Source organism: Peromyscus maniculatus, chromosome 5 (assembly GCF_049852395.1).
Source record: "Peromyscus maniculatus bairdii isolate BWxNUB_F1_BW_parent chromosome 5, HU_Pman_BW_mat_3.1, whole genome shotgun sequence".
NCBI classification, from domain to species: Eukaryota; Metazoa; Chordata; class Mammalia; order Rodentia; family Cricetidae; genus Peromyscus; species Peromyscus maniculatus.
In genome coordinates this window covers 52,680,169-52,687,307 of record NC_134856.1, presented here as the reverse complement: position 1 = coordinate 52,687,307, position 7,139 = coordinate 52,680,169, and the positions used below count along the sequence as shown (strand labels likewise).

At 44.2% G+C, this 7,139-nt stretch overlaps 1 protein-coding gene across 2 annotated transcripts in view; it reads right to left on the bottom strand.

Annotated features, from left to right (window-relative positions):
• Cdh13 (cadherin 13) overlaps positions 1-7,139 on the bottom strand; it is a 1,016,171-nt gene that overhangs the window by 14,527 nt on the left and 994,505 nt on the right. The window lies entirely within an intron of this gene.

Below are 7,139 nucleotides of genomic sequence, written 5' to 3'. Positions count from 1 at the left end.
AAATGATGGTGGTTTGACAATTTAAAAATAATTTTAAAATTTTAAAATAATTATGTGTGTGTGTGTGTGTGTGTGTGTGTGTGTGTGTGTGTTTGCATGTCTGTGTGCGTGTGTATGTACTTGTGCAGGTCAGAGGAGTTAGTTCTTTCCTTCTACCTTGTGGATTCAAACCTAAGGCATTGAACTTAGGTTATCAAACTTGGCAGCAAGTGCCTTTAGCTTCTCAGCCATCTACCACCAGCAGTTTTAAAGGGAGTTGTGGAGGCTGGAGAGATGGCTCAGTGGTTAAGAGCACTGGCTGCTCTTCCAGAAGACCCAGGTTCTATTTCCAGTACCCACATGGTGGCTCACAACTCTATCTATAACTATTTCTGAGGGATCCATCACCCTCTTCTGGCCTCCTTGGGCACTGCATGCACATGATGTACAGAGATACATGTAGGCAAAACAACCATACACATAAAGATAAATGTTTTTTTTTTCCCTTAAAGGGGGTTGTGGAGCAACCTGACCTCACACATTGTTAGGAAACACACAGCTGTATGGATAGGAGATGCTGGGTGCCGTTGGCAGGGAGTCTCCACAGCAGATTAAGAGGTGGGCAGTTTTCACAAGGAAAATATCTTGTCCTGGTGAATAGGGGCTCAAGTGAGGCCACTGGAGGAAGAGCAGAGGCTACTAAGGGACCACAGGTCCAGCTCTGATTGTGCTGATGATCCCTCAAACTAAACACGCTGTGCAGAAATGCAGGGTTCAGGACAAATGCTGGAGCTTTTAGAAGCCTTTCTGGAAAATTAGAATGCTCGAGGGCTGACTCTAATCGTAAGGATCCTGAAACTTAAAGACAGATGATGGCTTTGGAGAAAACAGGGGAGATGAACTGCAAGATAAGAAACTGATCTGGGAGGCTGAGGCAGGAGGATCGGGGGTTTTTACTGCTGTGATAAAACACCATGACCAAAATCAACTTGGGAGGAAAGAGTTATTTCATTTTAAAGTTATTGAGGAAGTCGGGGCTGGATCCTGCAGGCAGGAGCTGATGCAGAGGCATGGAGGAATACTGCTTATTGGCTTGCTCCTTATGGCTTGCTCAGCCTTCTTTCTTACAGCATCCAGGACTACCTGCCCAGGGATGGTACCACCCTCAATGGGCTGATCCCTTCCACATCAACCATCAATAAAAACAAAACAAAACAAACAAACAAACAAACAACGCACCCCAGGCCAATCTGGTGGGAGCATTTTCTCCATAGAGATTCCTTCCTCTCAGATGACTCTAGCTTGTGTCTAATGGTGAATCTGAGACCTGCCTGGGCTACAGAGTGAGCCCCTGTTTCAATAGACCCCATCCATAAGAAAAAGAAACCAAAATCAAATGAAATCCCAAATCAAAAAACAAGAAAAAAAGCAGTGAGATTTTGCAAGGAGAATGTCCCAGGCATGCCTTGCTTTGTTTTGTTTTGCTTTTTTCATTAATGGGGGAGAAATCAGCTTGAAGGGAGATGAAGAGTGGGTTCTGAGCAATGAGAATGGAGAGCCCTTCCCGGACCGCTGGGAATTGAAATGTATCAACACCCAAAGATGGATGCAGAATGAACATTCAAACAAACACGCATGGAAGAGGAAGACTGTGATTAATCATCAGGGAGGGCTCTTCGTAACGGGGCGCAGTGCTAACTTTGGTTAGAACAACAACTCCAAAGAAATGCATAATTACTTCACAGCCAGTTTTTCACTGTCAGCTCTAGCCATTTGGCTAAATTTCTTTGTTGAAAAATCACTTTTCTCTTTTTATTGAACTAATTGAATATCTCAGAAGAATCCATTATATATATATATTTTCCCCCCTGCTCTGAATATATTATGAAGTAAAGTCGTTTGGGTAGAATGGATGAGAAGACATTACGGGTGTTTGAAATATGGCCAGAAGAATTGGCCTCTTGTGAACTTAATTACAGGACTGTCTTCAATTTCCCATGTGTTATTGCCCAGCCAGCTGGCAACGTCTTTTTCTAAGTCAGTAGAAGGAGCTTGTTTCTTTGGATGAGAGGAAAAGGCCGGGTGAGCCAAAATCCTTTCGGCAAGCTCTATCCTGCTTCCCTAGTTCAAGTTATTTTAAATCCATTGTGTTTTATTTATTACTTTATGCGTGTGCGTGCGTGCATGTGTGTGTGTGTGCGTGTGCGTGTGCGTGTGCGTGTGCGTGTGTGTGTGTGTGTGTGTGTGTGTGTACCTGTACTGGAGCTATGGCACCTATGGAGGTCAGAGGTCAACTTTTGACAGCTGGCTCTCTCTTTCCACTGTGGTTTCTGGGGACTGACCTCAGGCGGTCAGGCTTGCATGACAAAGGCCTTTACCTGCTAAGCTGCCTTGCCATTCTCTTCCCTCGTTTGTAGGTCTAGGAAGGAGAGAAGTTACATGCAAAGCTCAGAGATAAATGCAAGGCTCTTCCCAAGGCTGTTTGGCTCCAGGAATAACCGCAAGTCCTGGGGCTTCTGGGTATTTTCTAGACATTTAGCCCCTGGTTTTTTTTTTTTTTTTTTTTTTTTTTTTTTTTTTGTTTGTTTGTTTGTTTGTTTCTCTTTCTCATCAGCAGCCTCCAGTGCCCATGGGACTGCTCTGTGACAAATCTAAGAACTCAAGCTTGGTTAGGACAGTGCTTCTTTTTCATGGACTTTCCATTTCAATAGAAAAAAGCCTCAGTTTGAGCCATCCACCCAGAACACGTGTATGGCAGACCAGTAACGTGCCAGTTACCCGGGATATGTGGAAGGCTGATCAGCAATGAGCAGAGAATCCTGCACACGTGTGTAGTAGACCAGAAAGGAGCCGACCACTCAGATAGACTGTGACTGACCCTTACTTGTTCAGTTCTCGTGGAGGAAGCCCATGGCTACATTCTCAGGAAAGGTCTGAGGAAGTCCCAGCCCTGAATGTGGTGTGGGGCTCTTGCTGGGTGTGTAGGGGCGGCTTTGGGACTGATTGAGTGGAGAGCTGCAAGGACCTCTGAGATAGGACCCATTCCGGTCCTCACTGTGGTGGTAGGGAACCCAGTGAAGGTCACTGACGCCCATTCCGGAGGCACATGGCTGCTTCCACACGGAGGGCTCTACAGAGGCTGGCAGTGCTGAGCAGAGAGCCCAGCATGGGCTCCTCTGGACCTGTTGAGTTCAGGTCTCACCGGTGTGCAGTGTCTTCTTTTGATAAGCTGTTGTCCTTTATGTTTAAATTTGATTAATTAAACAACTAATTAATTAAATAGTGTTTTGTTCTCCTGAGAAGGTCTTTCTATGTATTCCAGGTTGGCATGGAATTTACTACACAGCTCAAGCTGGCCTTGAACTCATGATCCTTCTGCCTTAACCTCCGAGTGCTGGAATTACAGGTGTGCAGCACTATGCCTTTACTTTGCTTTAGTCTTTACTTCCTATGTCAGAATATTTATTATGTAGTTTGATTTTTTTTTTACAGGATCTCATTTCTACTAGGAAATCAAACAAAAATCTGCAAACTATGATTTGGGATTATCAAAAAGTTTATTTTTATTTATGTGTGGATATGTGCATGTATGCACAGGTGCCCATAGAAGCCAGATGAGGGCATTAGAACTCCTTAGAACTGGAGTTACAGGTTGAGTCTCCATGTGGGTGCTGGGAACTAGATTCTGGTCCTCTGGAAGAGCAGCCATTGCTCTTAGCTACTGAGCCATCTCTCCAGCGGCTCCCCATTACTCTTATCATTCATATCTTACTATTTTGAGCTATCATGTTACAGTATACTTACACTCACCACTTTTGTGTACAGCTCAGTGGCATTGAGAACATCCACACTGCCATGCATCAGGCTCCTCGGTGGTTAGAACTTCCTTACCTTTCCCCACTGAACCTCTGCCAGCAATTGAAGGGTGGACCCACACTATCCTCTCTGGATCCTGGCAGCACCACCCCACTTCTGCCTTTATGAGTCTGGATATTTTGAGTCCCTCGTGTAAGTGAAACCATTATCATTATTACTTACTTTATTTTCACTTCTGTGTATGTGTGTGTCTGTATATGAGCATATGCATATATGAAGGCAATACCCACAGAAGTCAGAAAAGAGCATCCTATCTCCTGAAGCTGGAGTTACAGGTGGTTGTGAACACCAAATATGGGTGCTGGCAATTGAACTCTGGTTCTCTTCAAAAGCAACAAGCATTCTTAACTGTTGGGCTGCCTCTCCAGCCTCCAAATCATTTCTTAAGCAACAACAATGGCACTTAACTAAGTCATTCTAAACATACTTGAGATTTTTAGCTTCCTGTTCCTACTGGCTAAATGATTGGCTGACAACATATTAGGGACCCAGACTGTGTCATAGTGTATGGTGATATTTTATTTGTGCTGAAATGTGATTTTATTTTGTATGTTAATAAATAAAGTTGCCTGGTGTGTGTGGGGGAGTCAGAGCTAATAGCAAGCCATAGCAGAAGCTGGACAGTGGTGGAGCACACTTTTAATCCCGATCACATGACAGGCAGATCTCTGTGTGTTCAAGGACACAGCCAGCATGGAGACATACATCTTTAATCTCAATACCAACCATAGAGACCTAGAGGTCTGTATAGACAGGTAGTGACGAGGAGGTCATGTGGTTGGGTTTACAACCAATTAGAAGGCAGAACAGAAAGTCAATAAAAAAACAGACACACAGGAAGTAGGCCTCTTTCTGAGGGGAAGGACAGCAGCGGCAGCGAAGGGTAGGAAAGGGTTTTTAGTCTCAGCTCTTAGCTACTGCTCTGACCTCTTGGGCTTTTAATGCTGCATTTGTCTCTGTGTTTCTTATTTAATAAGACAGTTACATCTACAGTAGTGCTTTCCCCGTGGCTGGACAGCATGCAGGGGCTGGCACCAAGGCCAAGCCTAGTGATTGTCGTGGGTCATGAACAGACACCTTTAATGTTACTGTCAGTCAGGTGGATGTCAGCAGCTGTGGATGGCTGTCAAGTTGTTTACACATTCCCTAGAAATAACAGTGGGATGTGAGTTCTCCACAGGGCCAGGATTTGCTTCGAGAGCCTAGTGAAATGGAAACTGGGTCTCATTTCACTGGGATTGTGGGTCACCTGTCACTATGCTTGGAGTCACCTGTTACTTTCTACGTCAGGCCATTCATTATGTGATTTTCACAGGATCTCATTTCAGCTATGAAATCAAACAAAAACACCCACTCCATCATTTGGGAAAGCTAATCCCCAGAGAAGAGGCCTTATCTTCCAGCAGGAAGACTTCAGCAGGTGAGACAGAGACGGATGAAGGAGGGAAGCAGGGTGGTGATGTAGTGAGAGGTAGGCACAGGTTCCCTCCCTTCCCCGTTCCTTCATGTACCTCCTTCCTCCACTCCTCTTCTTCCTCTCCTTCCCTTTGAGAAGGGTCTCACCAGGCACATGCTGGCTTTGAACTCACTATGTAGCCAAGGGTGGCCTTGGCCTACAGATGCTACTGCCTCTATCTCCCAGGAGCTGGGATTCCAAGAGTGTGGCACCATGCTCAGCAAGTCTTTTTTTTTTTTTTTTTTTTTTTTTTTTGTAATGAGGATGGGCCCCAAGGCATCCTTTGTGCTAGGCAAATGCCTCACCACTGAGCGACATCCCCAGCTCTTTAAAAATGTATTTTGTTTTATTCATAATGTTAGCAAAACAGGATTTCACTCACTCCCCAAACACCAAGTTTTTTTTTTTTTTAATTTTGGTAGGTTCCATTACTCCTGAACACGTCTAAGCTTTATACCTTGTAGATGAGACACACAGCTGAAAATGTAGCATGATCCTAATTTAAAAATGTATGTATGGCTGGAGAAAGATCAGAAGGGAATATATTAGAACCCAAGTGGCAATTATCTCCCCAGGTAATGAACATTAAAATAATACCTTCCTCTGCTTCTAATTTTCTTTACAATAACTGTGAGGGCTATAATAACCCGAAAGGAAATGCCAGCTTCAAAAGTTACACAGGAATTAAAGATAGTTTTCCCAATTCTGAATTACTCCTCTTTCTCCCAGTCTTCACTTATTTTTACAGAAAATTGATTTTCTAGTAAATTTACAGCCATGTACCCAGCACCCCATTCCGATCTTAGAGGTTTTCATTCTCCCCAAGAAGAGACTCTTGGCACTAACTCTCTATTACCCACTGCTGGCCCTGGGCAATTGCTAGCCTACTTTCTATTGTTATGGACTGTTCCAGACATTTCATATAAACAGAATATGCAATGCACAATCTTAAAAATTTATTTTACGTATATGGGTTTTTTTTTTTTAACCTACATGTATGTCTGTGAACCACATGCAGGCAGTGTCTGTAGAAGCCAGAAGAGGGCATTAGATCCACTGAACTAGAGTTACAGATGGTTGTGAGCTGCCATGTGGGTGCTGGGAACTGAAACCAGGTCCTCAGCAAGAGCATCTGGTGCTCTTAACTACTAACCATCTCTCCAGGCCAAGTCTGTAACCTTTTCTAGTCTTCTTTTGCTTAATGTGTTTCTGAGGCTCATCTATGTTGAAGCCTATCCCAGCACTTTGTCCTTTGTGATGGCTGTATCATACCCCACTATATGGATAGACCAAGTGTTGCCAATGGGCATTTTCAATTTTTGCCTGTTATAAACAAGCCTGCTGTCAATATCTGCATGCAAAGGAGCAGATTTACACTTGGAGACAGTATCCTAAGCTCATGAGACTCCCTTAGATGAACAGGGTCCCTGGGGTAGTTGGGTGGGCTGGTTTCATATACACAGAACCAGGTGTGGAGTGCACACCCATAATCCCAGCACTCAGGAGGTCGAGGCAGGAGGATCAGAAGTTTAAGGTTATCCTCAGCTACATAGCAAATTCAAGGCCAGATTGGGCTACATGGATCCCAACTCACATGCACACACACAGGCACAAGTATCTATATATCTCTTATGTATACTTCAGAATGTCAGGATCACAGAGAGACTCCCAGAAGCTAGCTCCCAGAAGTGTTGGGAAGTAGGAAGTTGTTCTAGTCACCGGTCCCACTTCTGAACCAGTGCCGGAGGTATTCAGCATGGGCTGTTCCTTGGGAATCACGAGTTACAGTGGTTTTACATGGGGGCCAGTGCACAAGGTGAGGTTGTTT